Source organism: Hermetia illucens, chromosome 3, assembly GCF_905115235.1.
Source record: "Hermetia illucens chromosome 3, iHerIll2.2.curated.20191125, whole genome shotgun sequence".
NCBI lineage: Eukaryota > Metazoa > Arthropoda > Insecta > Diptera > Stratiomyidae > Hermetia > Hermetia illucens.
This window is the reverse complement of record NC_051851.1, coordinates 3,493,028-3,512,711: the sequence shown is the minus strand read 5'-3', so window position 1 is coordinate 3,512,711 and position 19,684 is coordinate 3,493,028.

Sequence of the window (19,684 nt, the reverse complement as noted above, 5' to 3'; positions counted from 1 at the left end):
GCGGTAATGGAGACGAAGATGGTGCGTTGGACTAGTGGCGGGACATGTTTTGATCACATTCGAAATGCGATCGATATGGGTTTGCACCGATCGTGGAAAAATTACGAGAGAGGCGATTTCGATGGTGTGGTCACGTAATTCGCGCTAACGCGAATCCACTTGCCAAGATTAGCCTGAACATCGAAGTCGATCGTATGTGCCCAAAAGGTAGTCCAAAACAACGATGGCTTGATACGCTGGATGGGAATTTGAAAACCTCGAGATTGCATCCAGACCAGGCATTTGATAAAATAAAATGGCGAAACCGATCACGACGAGCCGACTCCTTTTGTGAACGGAAAAAAGGCAGAAAAAAAAGATCAAGGGGAGGAGGGAAATGAGACGGTAATTCTCGGCAAGCGTACGATCGCCAGTTTTCTGAATTGCCACAAGCTGGAAAAATTATTTTATTCGAGGTTTTTATTGAAAATAAGGGAATAAGGTGCAGGCTACTTCTAGTAGCGGGAGGGAAGAGGAGGAAGGAGAGGGAACATAGGCTGATGAATAGTAGTGGTAGAGTAAATCACAAGATAGTTGGGAGGAATTACTTGAGGAGCCAATGCATTTAATGGACGGAGGGGATAGCTGGGCAGTACAGTGGGAGTTGTGAAAGTAAGACCAGAAAATTTGAATTTTCCGCCCTCCAGTCTATCTTCAACACTGGTCAGATATTCGTTTCTAGACTTATGTATTAGAGATTTGACCGAGGAACCCAGAGTTTTCGAAAAAATTAATTCAATGTAGGTTCCAGAACAAAGGATCTTCTTCCTCGTGTGTGTTTTTGGCGAAGTTTTTTTGTGGACTTCAGTGGTGAACCAGATTACCCTAGCTGGTGCGTGAGCACTTAGGAGAGTAGGAGGCATAACAGGGAAGAAAATCAGATACAGTGATATACAATATGTTGAGTGTTTGGTCAGACGTTACCTGAGATAGGAAGGGAACCCAGTTGATTGCCGTCAGGGCTGAGTTCAGACCTTCGAAGTTCGTCTTACGAATGTTAAACTTGATAAACTTGCGGGCGACAGGGGAGTGGAGTCAGGATACCTGAGCACATCGAACTCGGGAGAAGGATGGTGGGCATCAGGAGCAACGTAATAAGAGGCATGAGGGGATTGGGAAAGACGACGCATAGGAAGGTAAGAGAGAACAAGATCAAGAGTACGATCTATAAGATTAAATTGGACGGCGGTACAGGTGTACATGAAAGTGGATAAAGGAAGGGAAAGGGAGTGGAGTTATTAGGAAAGGAGGGAAAGTCAGAAGTAGTAGACTAGGAGAGCATAGCAAGATCAAAGTCAACACAGAGGATGAAATGAAAAGAGGGAAATAAAACGATTAGGACTATCTGTCGAAAAAATTCTCATACAGAGGAGGGGGGCTCAGGCCAGAAAATATAAGCAGGATATGATAAAGGGTCATACGTTTGGCGGAATGACTCGTATGGTGACAAAATCGTATATTGAGGAGGAGGAAGAAAAGATGATTTCGGTTCGGAGAGGAGACTTAACAACTATTAGAGCGCCTGTGTCTTACCAAGAGCAGCGCAGTCTCTGTCCCAGCGAAAGACAGAGTAATCTTCGAGGACTTCGGAATCAAAAATCCTGTCATCAAACCAGATTTCAGAAATGCCGATTACGTGATGTTGGAATGCTAAGCTGTAGAGGCTTGGTCCTTAGTCCCCTAATTCCTTTATACGTTTCTATGACCGGGAGGGCAGAAGAGGGTGACCCTGAGCGTGCCGCCCAGACTAGGCAGCGTGCCCCTGCAATGGGTATTCTGCCTGGAGGAAGTGGACATAATAGATATTGTGCATAGTTTGTTACTGGAAACACAGTTCAAGTGTGATTGTTATATGAAAACTGCTCGCTTTCTTTTGATATTCTTATCGTTCTCGGATTCCAGGGTGGACTAAGGGGTATATGGGTACTGGCTCATTTTTTTGGCCTTATTGACCTTGCGTAGGAATCTTTATCGACGCATCTGATTGTTCAACGACTTGTCTTATCAATTTTACTAGTTTAACAGTCGTTAATGTTCTACATCCCCATAAAAATCCTTGACAGTCTAAACGAAAATTGGCGCCAGTAGTTAATAATTTCAAAATCATTAAAATCCCTTCGCGAATCGAAAGGAATTATGAATGCATTTTTATTAAATTTTTTATGTGAATTCATTTGCTTGTGAAATAGTTCTTAATAAATGCAAATCAGCTTTGTACAAATATTCGCAAAGAACTACTGCAAACTTATTATTCAACGTGAACTTTTCTTACATTCATTCAGCCATAAACCTCGTGACACATTAAAAAGTTATAAACTTCCATTCCCATTTGGTGGGGTGACATTTATCATCATCATTAATAATTATCGCATTTAAATTTATTACAGTCTCCCCGGGTTCCTGGCAAAGTTTTCCGCTCCCCCGTGGAAATGACGAAAATGACAGAGTTATATCGTTGCAGCTTCTGGCCTGCATCCCGATGCTGAGATATGAAAATCCAGCAATACCGTCATTATAACTAGCATTCACTTAGCTCTTTGTCGTCATTTCAAGGATTCAATGTATGCATGTATAATCTTACAACGATTTTCTTCTCGTACTTGGAGGAAAAAAGGAAACTAAGGAAAAAAGTTGGTCGTCGACTCGCCCCTTCAGACGTTGTGAAAATTGTGAAAATTCTCTGGCAACTATTCGTCGCGCTGCTTATTAAATATTCCGAAACTTAACTTTCATTAAGTCTCACAACGAGTACATTAAAATTTCATTTCCATTAACCAAAGGAGGTGTCACGGACGAATGGAGCTCCTCATTCTTGCGCTCTTTTATTCGCGACGAAAGCGGAATTCCTTCTCATGCCGCCCTGCCAAGGATCTTGTTTCGTTCTGTCGGTTTCCGGGAAAAATTTTAAACAAAGGATGAAGTAAAATAAAAAAAATATATCCTTCATTGTGTTTGAGTTGTACTTGAAAATGGCTTCTCCAAACACTGATAAGAAAGCCTCCCCAGTCGGGTTGACTGTTGAATAGGAAGCGCAGTAATACGATCTCGCTATTAACATCTCGCCTGGTGCGCTGCATTAGGGAGCATTTATATTTCAGCAACACATTTAGGAAGTTGCGAGCTAATTTTCCCTTAAAATGCTTATGAATCAAATATTTTACTTCCCACTCCTCCGTTAAGATGTGCAAAGTTCCAGGGGCTGCTTGCACAACTCTCATCTTTCTCGATGATTTTGCAGCGCTCAAGGAAGGATTTTCCAAAAGCGTTTCAAGAAAATCAGTTGGCCCATTAGTATCCGATTTTTACAGTTCAAGGAGCATAGGCAGTAAATTGCTGACAGTAGTTCCTTCATCTCATAAAGGGGTCAAGCACTGCACTGCAGGATAGACTGACGCGGAACATAGCTCCCTGAAGCCAACCTATCTCTCTTTGAGGATGAGTTGTCTCTTCTCTGGGGCGGTGCGCGGCTTTTCAAGGGCCAAGCCTTTCGTCTACCAAGGCCGTTAGTGAGTGGTGATAGCCACACCCTGTACGAGGTGACCCTACTATTAACAAAACGCTACGGATCTAGACTGGGGAGTCGAAAAACACCTAACCCCAATCCAGGGTGTTATGCGAACCATGCCCATTGGATAGTTTGCAGTCGGGAGTAACTGACTGTATTTGAACGGAGCCTCACTGATACCTGGTCGCCTCAGTGAGTAAGTTAGACCTTACCGTGCTACGGGGAGCTATGGCATGGCGGAACTCTTAACTCAACTTTGTCACTTTTTTCCTGTGTGAAGCTGACGAAGGATGGCTCTCCTGACCGAGTGATAGCTTAATTCAAAGTGACATATCCCCATGACTTCGAACTGTGTGCCTTAGCATTCCAACATCATGTCATCTGCATTTCTGAAACCTGGCTGGATGACAGGATTTTAGATTCTGAGCTCCTCGAAGGTTACTCTATCTTTCGTTGTGACAGAGACTGCGTTGCGCTTGGCAAGACAACTGGCGGAGGTGCCCTAATAGCTGTTAAGTCCCCTCTCCGTGCCGAAATCATCTTTTCCTCCTCCTCCTCCTCCTACGATTCTGTTACCATACGTGTCCTTCCGCCAAACGTATGTCCCTTTATCATATCGTGTGTATATTTTCCCTGCCTAAGCCCGCCTTCTCTGTACGAGGATTTCTTCGACAGATTATCGGAGGTCCTAACCGTTTTGTTTCCCTCACTTCCTTTCATCCTCTGTGGTGACTTTAATCTTCCTATGCTCTCCTGGCCCGTTACACCTGGCCTTCCCTCCCTCCCTAATAACTCGACCCACCCTTCCCTTCCTCTATCCACTTTCATGTACACCTGTGGGGCCCTCCAATTTAACCATTCTAGAAACCGCTTAGATCGCACTCTTGACCTTGTCCTCTCTAACCTTCCTCTACGTTATCTTTACCAATCCCTTCATGCTCCGTCTTACGTTGCCCCTGACGCCCATCATCCTGCTCTCGAGTTCGATGTTCAGATATCCCGACTCCACTCTCCTGTCGCTCGCAAGCCTACCAAGTTCAACTTTCGTAAGGCGAACTTCGAAGGTCTGAACTCAGCCCTGGCGTCAATCAACTGGGTCCCCCTGCTCTCTCCATTTACATGTGACCAAGCACTCAACACTTTCTATACCATTTTATCTGATCTTCTTCCTTGTTACGTTCCCTCCTCTCCTAAGTGCTTATGCTCTTACCCCGTCTGGTTCACTACTGAAATTCACAAAAAACTACGTCAAAAACAGACTGCGAGAAAAAGTTCCTGTCTTCTAGAAAGGTTGCTGACTTAGTTTTTTTCAAATCCCTTCGTTCCTCGGTTAAATCTTTAATACGTAAGTCCAGACACGAATATTTGTCCAGCGTGGAAGACTCACTAAAGCGCGGAAATCTGAAGCCTTTCTGGTCCCACATTCGCAACTCCCGCTGCCCCGCCCAGTTATCCCCTCCGTCAATTAAATTCTCTGGCTTCTCAGCTAACTCCCCCCAACGATCTTGTGATTTACTCTGCCGCTACTTTTCGTCAGTCTATGTTCCTCCTCCTTCCTCCGAATCCCTCCCGATAGTAGATGTAGCCTGCCCCGCATCGCCTACCATTCCCCTTCTTACTCCTATCCTTGTCGAATGCCTCATTGGCGAACTTGATGCCAAGGTCGGACCTGCCTACGATGGTCTTCCAAACCTCTTTTTGATCAAAACTGGTAAGTCCATCTCCCTTCCCCTATCTCTTCTTTTCCACAAAAGCCTCGAAAAGAATCATTTTCCCGGCTTGTGGAAACAGGCTCTCGTTATCCCCATTCACAAAAGTGGCGATCGTTCGCTTGCCGAGAATTACCGTCCCATTTCCCTGCTCTCCTTCTGTTCCAAAATCCTGGAAAGATATGTCAGCGACTGGTTGTCCACCCACTTTGGCCAACACATAGTGAAAGAGCAACACGGCTTCGTTAAACGTAGGTCTACTGCCTCCAACCTGCTTGACTTTACCAACTTTGTAGCCGAATGTCTAAATTCACGGCAAGAAGTGCATACCATTTACACTGACTTCGCGAATGCCTTCGACACTGTAAATCACAAGATAATTCTATCCAAACTCTCGTCCCTAAACGTTCCCATACCACTTGTTTTATGGCTTGCCTCTTACCTTTCCAACCGATCCTGCCGCGTCTCTTTTGACGGCTGTACTTCCCGCTCCTTCTCCCCCTCTTCTGGCGTCCCACAGGGATCTATTCTGGGTCCTTTGCTATTTTTATTTTTTATTAACGACCTTCCTCCCCTCCTTACTTGTCCCTGTTTGCTCTATGCAGACGACCTTAAGCTGTTTTCCGCTATATCGTCGCCTATGGACTGTGTTTCCCTTCAGAATAACCTGGACACTCTGGTTCGTTGGTGCTCGACTAATGGTTTAGCGCTAAACGTCAGAAAGTGTCACTCTATGTGCTACTCCCTAAAATCCTCACCCACTTCTTTCTCCTACTCGCTTAACGGACATTCCTTATCCTGCTTAAATTCCACTCAAGACCTCGGAGTCACTTTCGACAATAAGCTCCGCTTTGACACCCATTGCCTCGATGCTATCAATCGAGCAGCAAAATTGTCAGGCTTTATTCTTCGCTCCTCCTCTGATTTTGACTCCATCCAACCCTCCTTAGCTCTCTTCAATTCCCTTGTGAGGAATACCCTCGAGTATTGCTCCGTGATCTGGTCACCCACTCGTAACTGTAATTGTCTTGCCCTTGAAAATGTGCAACGTAAATTCACCCGTTCTCTCTTCTTTAAGAAAAGCTTCCCTCGTGTGGATTACCCCTCCCGCCTCCGCTTTCTAAACCTTCCCTTCCTACAACAGCGTAGATCCTATCTGGATCTATGCACATTCTTTAAACTTTCCTCGGGTCTGATGGACTGCTCCGCCGCTGACGAGATCACCTGCCGTCCTGCGTCTTATAACACACGTAACGCAGATATTTTCAACGTGCCCTTCGCGGAGCTCGAAGTCTATTTTCATTCCCCGATTCCCAGGCTTTGCCGAAATTATAATGCAAAACAGCTTGGTCCTCTTAACTTCCCTACTTTAAGTAGTTTTAAACGTAGGATAAGTTTTTTGCTTTCTCCTCCTCCTGAGGACAATAATTAATTGGAATTCTTTCTGTTTGTTGTCCGTTAATTAAATAAATAAATAAATTAAAATGATCAAAGGTTGGACTTCGAAACTGGTGTTCACCGGGATACGCTTTCGACCAGGCCTTATACTGGTGGACTGCGCGGCGGAAGACACCGCAGAATGGGTTAGAACCGTGGTTCCTAGATTGCCAGGCTGGGAAGGGGTGGAACTGTCAACATGCGCTGGGGATGATATACCAGGAGCCCACATGGTGACAGTTTTTCTGCCAAAAGCCGCGGCAATAGAAACGAAAGACCTTATGACCCTCCTAATCGCTCAGAATGAAGATCCCCATATCCGACTATGGAGAGTTTTCAAAAGCAAGATGGAGGGCAAGGGTAAACTCCTCACGATCGGGGTAGATGACCGATTCCAGAAGGTAATTAAACGTCGGAGTTGTCATATCAACTACCGATTTGGCAAAAAACCCGTGCATGTGCACAGGGAAACGCCGAGGAAAGAGACCTCGGAGGAGGCACCGGGTGGAAAACATACCGAGGTCCCTGAAGAAGTCTCGAAAGCCATAGACTTGGAAAGGACTGGATCAACCAGGGAAATAGACCTGCTGCCCAGTGAAGAGCAGAAGTTAGACGACCTAGACCTAGTACTCCTAGGGCTCAGGGTGGACAGCGATGCGCAGAAAGGCGCTATGTCGGAGGAGGAGGGTGACACTCAGACAGTGGAGAAGAGCTCCAAACAATAACGGAGCCAATGGCCAGCACTAAGATAGCCCAGATAAACCTCCACCATCCGAGAGCTGCATCTGCAGTGATTGCAAGGGCAAGTTCCAAAGAGAACATTGGAATAGTGCTGGCTCAGGAGCCCTAGGTGTACCGGGGGCAGATGCGTGGTCTGCAAGGAGGAAGCATGCAAGTAATTTGGGATTCCTCTTGTAAAAAACCAAGAGCTTGCATAATTCTTAAACGTAATTTAAAATGCATATGTCTTTTAGAGTTCTTAACCGGGGACCTTGTGGCTATCTAAGTCTCATTGGAAGCCGGGAGGAGCACACGAGAGGCAGTCGTGACATAGGGATACTTCCCAAGAGACGAAATCCGGGCTCCACCGGAACAAGTCGCAAAACGGACGAAGTATTGCGAGGAGAGGGCGTTACCACTTCTTCTCGACTGCGATGCCAACCACGAAGCAGCGACAGCAATCGTAGAGGTGAGTACCTTCTTGAATTTAGTCTTAGCAATAAGTTAGAAATATACAACGTAGAGAACACTCCAACATTTGTGACCAGCACCAGACAAGAGGTACTAGATATAACTCTAGGAAATACCCTAATGAACGGAATAGTCAGGAATTGGAGGGTGTCGGATGAACCCTCAATGTCTGATCACAGGATAATCAGATTCGACATTGAGGGTAACTCCGAAATAGAAAGAATAATATAGAATCCCAGGAGAACGGATTGGGAATCCTACGCAACGCACTTGAGCAACAACATTGCCCACCTTCAAGGGGGCGGTAACATCAGGAGCGAACTGGAATTAGAAACGTTGGTGGAAAACCTCAACACAATCGTCATTGACGCATATGAGGTCAGCTGTCCGGCCAAGACAGTCAAGTCATCAAGGGATGTACCATGGTGGAACAAGAACCTAGCCAGAATGAGAACAGAGGTACGAAAACTCTTTAACCGGGCAAAACAAACCGGGGACTGACAGAGGTATTAAAATGCACTGACTGCGTATAACGACCCGATCAGGGAAGCGAAACGGAACAGCCTCAGGGAAGTCTGTGAAGGGATCGAACAGATCACAGAAGCAACCAGGCTGTATAAGGCTGTAGCCAAAGACGGGGGAATATCCTCTGTCTGTTTGAAAAAGGAAGATGGGATATTTATCGAGAATGAGGAGGACATGGTACATCTGCTTCTCAGAACTCATTTCCCGGGGTCCTACACCACGGTGGCAGGCGACAACATTCTGCCTGACACGCCAACAACAAATAGAAGGGGAAGGAAGGAGAGCTGGAAACAAGGAAAAGAGGTATGCTCAGAGGCTAGGCTAAGATGGGCAGTGGGAACTTGTAAACCAGTGAAATCTCCCGGAGTAGATGGCATTTTCCCAGCACTTATCCAGAGAGGTCTAGGAATTATCTTAGAGTCTCTTCTGAGGGTGGTAAGGGGGAGCATAGCACTGGGATACATACCAAGGGCATGGAGACGGGCAAAATTGGTCTTTATTCCGAAAGCGGGTAAAAAGGATCCTTTTCCCCCTAAATCTTTCAGACCAATCTGTCTAACATCGTTCGTACTCAAAACGGTGGAGAAGGTCGTAGACAACTATATTAGAACTAACGTTCTAACGCGTAATCCCCTACATCACTGTCAACACGCTTACCGGGCACGACGGTCAACTGAAACTGCTCTGTATCAGCTGACAGAGGTACTATGGGATGCCATAGAAACAAAACAAATAGAACTGGCTGCGCTTTTGGATATCGAAGGAGCATTCGACAACACATCGCACACAGAGATACAAGATGCCCTGAGCCCCAAAGGAGTGGGAAACACCCTGGCATTCTGGATGGGCAAAATGCTAGAAAGTAGGCAGATAGAGGTACCGACAGGTACAGATTCTATTATCATGAACACCATTCAAGGCCGTCCACAGGGTGGAGTACTATCGCCGCTGATGTGGAGTATGGTATTGGATGAACTCCTGGACGGACGGACGGACGACATTGTTCTAATCTGTAGGGGCAAATATGAAGATACCCTATGTGATAGAATCCAAACTGGACTAATGGTTACTAGTGCCTGGTGCAGGAAGGTGGGACTGCGAATCAACCCAGCCAAAATCACCATAGTACCATTCACCAGGAGGCGTAAGCTGGATCACCTGAAAGCCATAACATTACATGATAAGGAGGTGAAACGAGAAACAGAGGTCAAATATTTGCGAATTACACTAGACCAAAAATTACTCTGGAAGACACATGTCGGAAAGCCACGAGGGCTCTGATGACTTGCAGATCCATAGCAGGAAAAAAATGAGGTTGCAGCTCGAAGATACTACTTTGGACATATACTGCTAATAGTAAGGCCAATAATTACCTATGGAGCGGTAATCTGGGCAGAAAGAACCAAACTCAGCACACAAGCCAGGGAATTACATAAGCTCCAAAGGCTGGCTTGCATGTATATCTGTGGGACAATGAGAACATGTCGGACGGCATCCCTGGAGGTCCTTCTGGGATTAACCCCTTTCCATCTGCACATACAGATGCAGGCAAGGAGATTAATATTTAGGATGACCGGTAGTATGAGTGAGTCGGGGAGCTGCCTAAATCGAAGGAAGATTGATATTCTTTCTAAGCGGTATCCCGAATTACTGGTACCAAGGGATGACATGACAACGAGGTTTCACGTCGATAAGAAGTTTGAAACACGTTGGCGTAACAAGGCAAACTGGGAGAGTGTGGCTGCGACATTGGGCTTAAACCAGCAACTGATTACTTGGTACACTGACGGATCCCTCACAGCAGAGGGAGCGGGTGCCGGTGTCATTGGTCCAAGGAAAATTTACTTTGAGCCAATGGGCAGGTACACTAGCATATTCCAGGCGGAAATATCTGCCATAGACAAATGTGCCTCCTTTAATCTGCAAAGAAACTATAGGGGGCAAACATAGTTATTCTCATTGATAGCCAAGCAGCGATCAAGGCACTTAGGTCCAACCAGGTGAACTCTAAACTGGTATGGGAATGCTTTGAGAGATTGAATACACTCGGCTCCTCCAACAAGGTCTAGATACTTTCGGTTCCAGGCCATGCTGGGTTGGAAGGCAACAAGGCAGCGGACGAACTAGCCAAGAAGAGAGGAGGGATGCCTTTACACGAGCCAGAACCCTTCTGTGGAATCGGAAACGGTTTCATGGTTGAGGGAAATATACTGGGCGGGCCTACCAGGGATGAAGCAGTCCAGGGTGCTTATTGGGGGATACGAACCCATACACACAAAAAGGATTGCTTAAACCTCACCAAAAAGAACCTCCGAATCATAGTGGGAATTCTCACTGGTCATTGTCGCCTGAACTATCACCTAGGGAAGCTAGGGATATCTACGGACACTGCCTGCAGGTTTTGTGAGGAGGAGGACGAAACCTCTATACACGTCCTGGGACAGTGTCCGGCACTTGTGCAGAGTAGGTCGGGGCATCTGGGAGAACGCTTAATACCAGATGCAAAGCTGAAACATCTGGAAGTAGGGAACATATTAGGTACACTATAACCAGTAAAAGGGGCACAGTAGTTCTTCAAGGACGCGGTGCGACTTTCCCTTAACAGAATAATAATAATAATAAAATAACACATTTAGGAAGTTGCGAGCTAATTTTCCCTTAAAATGCTTATGAATCAAATATTTTACTTCCCACTCCTCCATTAAGATGTGCAAAGTTCCAGGGGTTGCTTGCACAACTCTCATCTTTCTCGAAGATTTTGCAGCGCTCAAGCAAGGATTTTCCGAAAGCGTTTCAAGAAAATCAGTTGGCCCATTAGTATCCGATTTTTACAGTTCAAGGAGCATAGACAGTAAATTGCTGACAGCAGTTCCTTCATCTATTTCATTCTTAATGACGCAAATGGGAAAAGGCGATACGGCTTGACAACGAGGCAACTCCAATGTAGAGTGCTGTCGTCGAATAGAAGAGAATTTCAAAATAAGAATCCACTGACCCGATTCGATCCTGTTCGCTCTCGAATCAAGTCAAGATTGATTTCTTGAAGCATGTCTAATTCTTTCTGGCTGCATTCTGTACGATTTTTCTGAGCTCCGCCTGGCAGCTCAAGGAAAAAAAGCAGGTCTCCAACCCATGCACCAGTGACTATCTGAGTGGTATTTTAATTGTTCCTGTAATTCGCCATACATTCAATAGTATTGTTAGTAGGCTTGTCTTCGATATTTATCCGCGAGAAAATCGATTTCCATGAGTCCTGGCAAATGAGTTCGCAACGGAGCCTACACAAATTGTCAAAGAGCAGTTCCACTTTGAATTTTGATCCTCGCATGACTTCTTCCTCGAGTAGCATTCGCTCCTTTAAATTCACTCTGTGGAATTTAATCACGACAAATTGAAGCTCAACGTTATAGAAATTATCTGCATTGTTAACCTGGAACGTTCTTGAAATGTACGTACTTTCACATATGTGAGCCCAATGAGAATGCTCCACATAAGCAGGCTTTCATTAAAATTGAAATGGGAGCTTTAATCGGCTGCTCCCTAATCTGGTTGCATTCATTATTTTGTGGGATCTCAGTGAACAACAGACTAGTCTTGTCTGCATTCGATTTCATTTGCGTCATTACTTCATCTGGTCCTCCTCAAATCAACCCTTTCAGATGTGCTTCCAAATTATGAAGCTAATATTTAATAGTTTGCAAAGTACAGGATCATGCAACATATTCACTCGTACTTACAATAACATTCCAAATTATTTCTTGAATACCGCAAAACATACTATCCGGTCTTGCTACACTTGCCACTTCCCTCTCCCTTTCCGGGGCGTTTCCGATAGCATCTGAGCTAAACTAAATACTATTTACATTGGAATCCATTATGCTTCTGAATATATACCCTAAATTACGGCCGCAGGAGAGCAAGGGATGCAGGCCAATAATTTGCTTGATATCCCGATATACAAGGATACAATGTAAGCTACGTATAGTGATGGTCCGGGAGTAGTAGAGGAGCCATCTGAGCTGAAGGTGGCTAGTGCTTCTGATTTGAACAGTCGTGATCCATGCATTATGGAAGAGGCTCATTGTGCTCGCTCCTGTTGGCTCCTCTAGAACAACAAAAATATTTCCTGTAGAGCGCCGGCAACCCGGAACTCCACTATTGCTCAGCAGTATCTGGGATACATTTCAAACTAATATGCTTGGTATGGACTGGGGCCAGCAGCAGGGAGGGCTTGCAGTGCAGATACAACATTGTGAGTTGAAAGGAGATTCATATTAAAGCTAATAACGAATTCCAGTCCCATATTGATCACAGAATCTTTCATCTCTGTACTTCCCAACAACATTCCCCACAACAGGCGCATTCAGCTTGCCGGTATCCTGTTGCAGCCCACCCCCACCCCTTGTCGGGATACTCTCTAACGCTCGAAAGGCCACAATGAAAGATGGAGCTGAGATTTATATTTATGAGCTTCGTTCCATATACAACCGTCGTGATAATGCTCCTCATAATGATGACAACAACGAATCAGGATGATATTATTAAAGAATGCACTCCTTGCATTCATACATGAGGGTTGCAGTGGGGCACCCAAGGCGCACTGGAATTTCTATGCAATATTTTTTCAAGAAATATACATATTTCGACAAAAGCTCAGCTCCGCATATATTCGTGGAAAACACAATACATGCCATACTTAAGGATGCAATTTCGGAAAGAGTTTTTCCTTCTGTATTCATATTCTATTTGGGGAGGGGGTAAAAATGAGGAGGGTAACGACATTGGAAAATATCTGGGATGTTATTGATGTAATTACATTCATTGAGAGTTTGAAGGATGAATGCGAAGGATACCTGGAATGTGAAATTGAAATACATTAATGGATGTATGAGAATGGAATGTAGCAAATTAGATTCGCAAATAAGGATAAATGTACAGCACGGAGAAGGGAAGGCAGGCAAACAGGAAGACAAAATAATATGAATTGATAGAAACTGAGATGAAGAATATTTCGAGAGGAAGATCGGAAGTCAATTAGAAGCTAATCCGATTCCTGGAACCGAAGGACCCCCATTTTAACCCTACCTTGAGTCAACGCCAAATTAGAAGCTGTAAAAGCCTTGTTCCAGAAGGATCAGCAAAATCTCCATGGTCACACCACCGACGAAGTTTCTGAGAATGGGTTCGTTAAAAAAATGATCACTTCCAACCCCCACTCCACACCTTTCCAACAAATGTCAAAACTAAGACCGGCTTCGAAAATTACTAAGCGAGACCTTTAATTTGATATCCCACATGACTATATTTGATGAAAAAAAAAATTTACACCCCCCTTTGGTATGTCCCCATACATACCAAAGGGGGGTGTAAATTAAACGTAAAAGGATGTAACTCAGTATATGCGTGAGCGTTCCCAGTTCCCACCCTTCTACCAAATTTGGTGCCAATCGCTACAACCGTCTCTGAGAAAAATGCGTGTGACGGACAGTCTGACAGACAGACAGAGAGACAGAGAGACGGACAGACAGACAGACAGTGCGTCCTGTGAGGAGTGGCCAGATCTCCCATCAGGCGCGACCCCAGGTGGCGTATAGGGGCATACCTATTGATGTGTAAATATGTGTTCATGCACTTGTCTTTTCTGACTGTGCATGGGCTAGTGTTTGCTCATCTCTGGTGCGTGGACCAAAATGGCTATGGGAAGGACACCCAGAAAATAAAACCAACATGGACGAATTGAGAAGGAGTAAAGTTACGGTACAGGGGCTCGGAACCCCAGTACCGGCGGCTTTTGGGAGTGAGCAAGCGGGCTCCCGGCCGTCGATATCCCTCGACCGCAGTGCCTCGGTGGTGGACAACTTGGCCACCGTGCATCTAATGCTACAAGTGTTTTAGATTTGGAAAAGGATGTGTTCAAGCGAAGTACCACTCTACCAAGGACACCAGTAACAAAACCGAAGAAGGGTGAATTGAAAGCAGATCGTTGGACAACAAAAACAGCAACAACATCGACCGCACATATTCAAGAGGAGCAGCAACAGGAGGTACTCCAGAACCAGGAAAAGGACGCATTCAGAAGAAGTTCGTCAACTTTGAGATCTCCGCCAATGCCAAACATCAAAAAAGATAAAACGGAGGGAAGGTCAATGAATGCCAAATGTGAAGGAGTATTTAAAAGTAGTAATCTGGTTAGGAATCATCATGGCGAGCAGAGCCCAGTAGCAGAGGAATTACCCTTCACACAGCTTGGTGCAAAAATAGTGGAGCTGTCTCAGTTCATCAAGGACAAGCACAACGTCCACCAAGCCATAAAAAATATGGTGAGAGCAATTAGAGTGCTCTACAACAAAGCGCAGCAGGAGGAAGAAAATTCCCAGGGCAAGTCGAAATCTGTTGCCCCAACAGTGTCACAAGCGACCCAAGTGACACCTAATCGTGTTGCAATCGGCCTGCCACCAAACAAGAAAGTGCGGGAAGGAGATGTGGATCCTCTGGGAAGTCAACAGGCGCCTAAGAGGAAAAAAGCCATGCAAACAGTTCCGAAAAACGGAACTAAAGGCACCGAAGAGAGAAAGCAGGTCCCCCAAGTGCGAGCTCCGGCAATCGACTCGACGAAATCCAAGGGGAATGAAAAAGGTAGTTGGACCAAAGTAGTTAGGAAAAAGGCGAAGAAAAAGGCAAAAGTGCGGATTCGCCCAGAAGCGATTGTAATCTCCAGCAATGGAAGTTTGTCTTCCGCTGAAATACTGAAAAAGGTCAAAGCTGACCCCGACCTAAAAGATCTAGGCGGAAATGTCAGCAAGATTCGAAGGACCCAAAAGGGTCACCTCATGTTTGAACTGAAAAAAACCAGCTTGGGGAAAACTGATGGCTTCCGAGTTCAGGTTAAGAGCTCACTTGGGGAGAATGTCACAGTACGGACCCAAAAACATGAGGTCTATATACAGTGCAAGGATCTCGATGAAGTGACATCCAAAGGAGAAATTTGCACTGTCTTGATGGAACAATTCAAGTTGGAGGAACTTGCCCATGAGTCCATTGTGAGTTTGCGGAAAGCCTATGGTAATACTCAGACGGCCACATTGCGATTGCCAGTGGACGCCGCGCAGCAGTTATTGGCGGCCGGGAAGGTTCGAATCGGATGGGTTGTTTGCCGTCTGAGAGAGCAGATTTCTCTAAAGAGGTGCATCAAGTGCCTCGCGTTTGGTCATTTTGCGAAGGCATGCACCAGCGGCATTGATCGGTCCGATCGATGCAGAAGGTGTGGGGAGAAAGGCCATATTGCCAAAGCGTGCAATAGGGACCCCAAATGCTTATTATGCGAAGGAAGTGAGGGACGGGATTACCGGCATATTGCGGGAAGTGCTAAATGCCCGGAATTTAGGAAGGCGCTGACTTTAATGAAAAAATGAGGTTTTAATTCAAATAAACGTCAATCATTGTAGGGTCGCTCAATATTCACTCGAGCAGACCGTCTATGAATCCGAGGTGGAAATTGCCATCATTAGCGAACCCTATAGAAACCGTCACAGTGGCGTGTGGGTTATAGATTCGTCTGGTGGAGCGGCGATATGGGCATGCGGTCGACAGGCCATACAATGTACTGGGCATCAGACATACAGCGGCTTTGTGTGGTCGAAAATAAACGGGGTATATGTGTACAGCTGTTACGCTCCACCAAGCCTGACACTGCCCGAATCCGAGGAAATGCTTGACAGTCTTGTTCTCGACGCAAGGGGTCGTAGTCCAAGGGTGATTGCTGGTGACTTCAATCCTTGGGCCCGTGAGTGGGGTAGCAGAGAGACAAATGCAAGGGGCCGCAGTCTATTAGACACTTTCGCACAGTTGGATGTCGTTCTGGCCAACGAAGGATGTGTAAACACCTTTCAGAAAGGGGGGTCTACCTCAATCGTAGACCTAACTTTTGTTAGCCCTGCACTGGCACGTGGTATGTCTTGGTGTGTCAGCAACCACTACACCCACAGCGATCACCAGGAAATCTTTGGGCTATGGGTGGAGTCACCGGGCATAAGATCATCATGCCCGAAACCGAGAAAGATGTCAGGCTGGTCCGCTAAAGCTCTGGATGAGCAGACCTTCATGGAGGTGTGGTTAGACCAACCTAATAAAGCAGGCGCCTCTACGGAAAGAGCCGTCCATCTGGCTCAATGCATCGCGGAAGCGTGTGACGCGTCCATGCCGAGGAGGTGCTCATTCTCCAGTAGAAGACCAAACTACTGGTGGAATGCTGAACTGGTCCACCTTCGATCAGCCTGTCACTGAGCCAGAAGAGCGGCTCAAAGAGCGGTAGACAGAATCGACCAAGGGCAAAAAGAGCGCGCCTATAAGGAAGCTCGCAAAACCCTCAAGCTCGCCATCCAACGGAGCAAGAGGGAATGCTTTAAGGAGCTCTGTTTAGAAGCAGACGTAAACCCGTGGGGGAGCGCCTATAGAATCGTGATGGGGCGATTCAGAGGCCGATCATCCCCGCAGATCACGTACCCTTCACTCATGTTAAAAATTATCCAGGGGTTATTCCCTCAGCAAGAGGAGGGCATAGACAGCTTCCAGCGACCTCTGAACGACACGGCAATACCGCCAGTCACCAGTGACGAGCTGCTGGAAATCTGCACTAGGATAGGAGATAACAAAGCTCCGGGCCTGGATGGCGTGCCGAATAAGGCCCTTAAGCTTGCCGTGAAATCCAGACCGGACATGTTCGCTGAGTTGTTCGAAGCGTGCATGTCCGAGGGGATATTTCCTACATAATGGAAACGACAGAAGTTGGTGCTACTACCTAAGGCTGGCAAACCTCCAGGTGAGCCAACCTCCTACAGACCTATTTGTCTTTTGGACACTGTGGGCAAAATGCTAGAGCGAGTAATCTATAATAGATTACTCCCGGTTGTTGAGAGCCACGGAGGTCTCTCAGATCGGCAGTATGGGTTCCGTAAAGCCAGATCAACCATTGATGCCATCAAATTGGTTAGTGGCTTGGCCGAAGATGCAATCCACGGAAAGGGCAGTACTAGCAAATATTGCATAGTGGTGACCTTAGATGTGAGAAATGCATTCAATTCGGCCAATTGGAACCTAATACGGGAATCTCTGGCGAAGATTGGTATTCCCGCTTATCTTGCAGCTATTGTCAACAGCTATTTACAAGAACGGAGGCTTTGGTATGACACTGATGACGGACCCCAGGAGTACGTTGTCTCCGCGGGTGTCCCACAGGGCTCGGTACTGGGCCCACTGCTGTGGAACATCATGTACAACGATGTTCTTAATCTTCCCCTTCCGGAGGAAGCCACGATGGTGGGCTACGCCGATGATATAGTGTTGGTTGTTGTCGCAAAGCATCTCGAAGATGCTGAGTTATTCTCATGCGAAGCGATCAGTGCTGTTAAGGGTTGGCTTGAGAGTTCTGGTCTGACGCTTGCGGAGGAAAAAATGGAAGCGGTCCTTATCACCAAGCGCCGAAAAAGAAATTTTGCTCGTATTCAAATTGGGAATCGTATCTTCATTTCTAAGCCTGCGATCAAATACTTGGGAGTGATGATAGATGGGAAGCTTAGCTATAAGTCACACGTGCAGTATGTCTATGACAAAGCATCCACTGCGAATGTGGCCCTAGCAAGAATGATGCCGAATGTGGGAGGGCCACGGCATACTTCCAGGTTGCTTATAGCTAGGGTAGTGAGTTCGATCCTGCTCTATGCAGCTCCACTTTGGGGAAAGGCATTGCAGGTTACATCTAACGCTAACAAACTGAGTTCAGTCTATAGAAGAACAGCCCTAAGGGTGTGCTCGGCATTCAGGACTGTCTCAGATGATGCAACATTCGTCATCTCTGGAATGATGCCGGTTAACATCTTGGCAGATGAGATGGCGAATATATACCATGCGAAGCCAATCTCTCCCTTATTGCAGACGAAGAACGCTGAGAGGGAGAGATCCATAAATAGTTGGCAAGAGCGGTGGGAACGTTAGGGAAAGGGTCGGTGGACTCACAGGCTCATTCCTGCCATTAAAGCGTAGTTGAAGAGACGACACGACGAGATTAATTATAATTTCACCCAGTTTCTCACGGGACATGGAGGATATCTCCAATACCTTCACAGGTTCAAATTGGAGACCTCACCCGACTGTTCAAATTGTGATGGAGTCCGAGAGGACCCAGAGCATGTATTCTTCCACTGTCCGAGATTTGTGGAAGAAAGGAGGAATCTAGAGGAGACTCTAGGGGAGGTGCTGGTACCAGAAAATCTGGTGCCGAAAATGCTAGCACATCAAGAGAATTGGGATGCGGTCAACTGCATGATCGCATCTGTCCAAAATAAACTGCGAAAAGCAGAGGAGAGAAGAAAAACGCGGTCACGTGCGCCGCGCATAGAAGAAAGGTGACAAAGCTAGAGTGAGGTGACTCCGTCCCGTGATGCCCAGACTAGTGTCTTTTTAAGATTTCCACCTCCTCAAAAAAAAGAAAAAAGACAGACAGACAGACGGATAGACAGACAGACAGTAAACTGATTTTAATAAAATTAATTACTTACTTGGGTACTTGCAAGGCGTCGAAAAGGTGGCGGTATCTCATCTGCAGCTAACTAGCAGCAACTATGAAGGTGGTCTAGCTATCTTGAAAGAACAATTCGCGAATACGCGGCAAACGGCGACAGAATATATGGACTTCATCCTTGACTTAAAAGAAACTGGACACCACGGCCACGTACATAAAAATGCGGAATTGTCTGGCTGGTCTCTGCAATATATGATATCCAACAATGGAATGGGATCCAGCGGCCAAAGGATAGGATAGATCCCAGGGCGAAATGGATTGGTACCTATGATGGAGCATAAAACCTGGAAATCACCTGCTGAACCGACACCAACAGCTCTACTACCAAACCTCCACGTGCTGACCACTGGGAGCTCATTCTTGACGAAAAGTTGCTGACGGAGAAGGATGAAGGCGAGTCTATCTCGCCTAAAAACGGGACAAATTGTACCAACTGGTCCTCCCGATTTGGGGGTTGTATACTAGACTGACCAATGTGCTGGGCCAGATAAAAGCAACAGGATCACTCACGAAACCATTCGACATCAACAACGGTCTAAGACAAGGGGATGTCCTATCATGCATTCCATGATGCTAAGGCAAATGTGAGGGGTAGGATCCTCTTTAAGTCCACCCAACTACTGACCTATGCTGAAGATATCGACATCACGGGAAGAACGACCCAAGACGTGTTTGCTTCCTCAGGGGTCGTCAATGATCCTT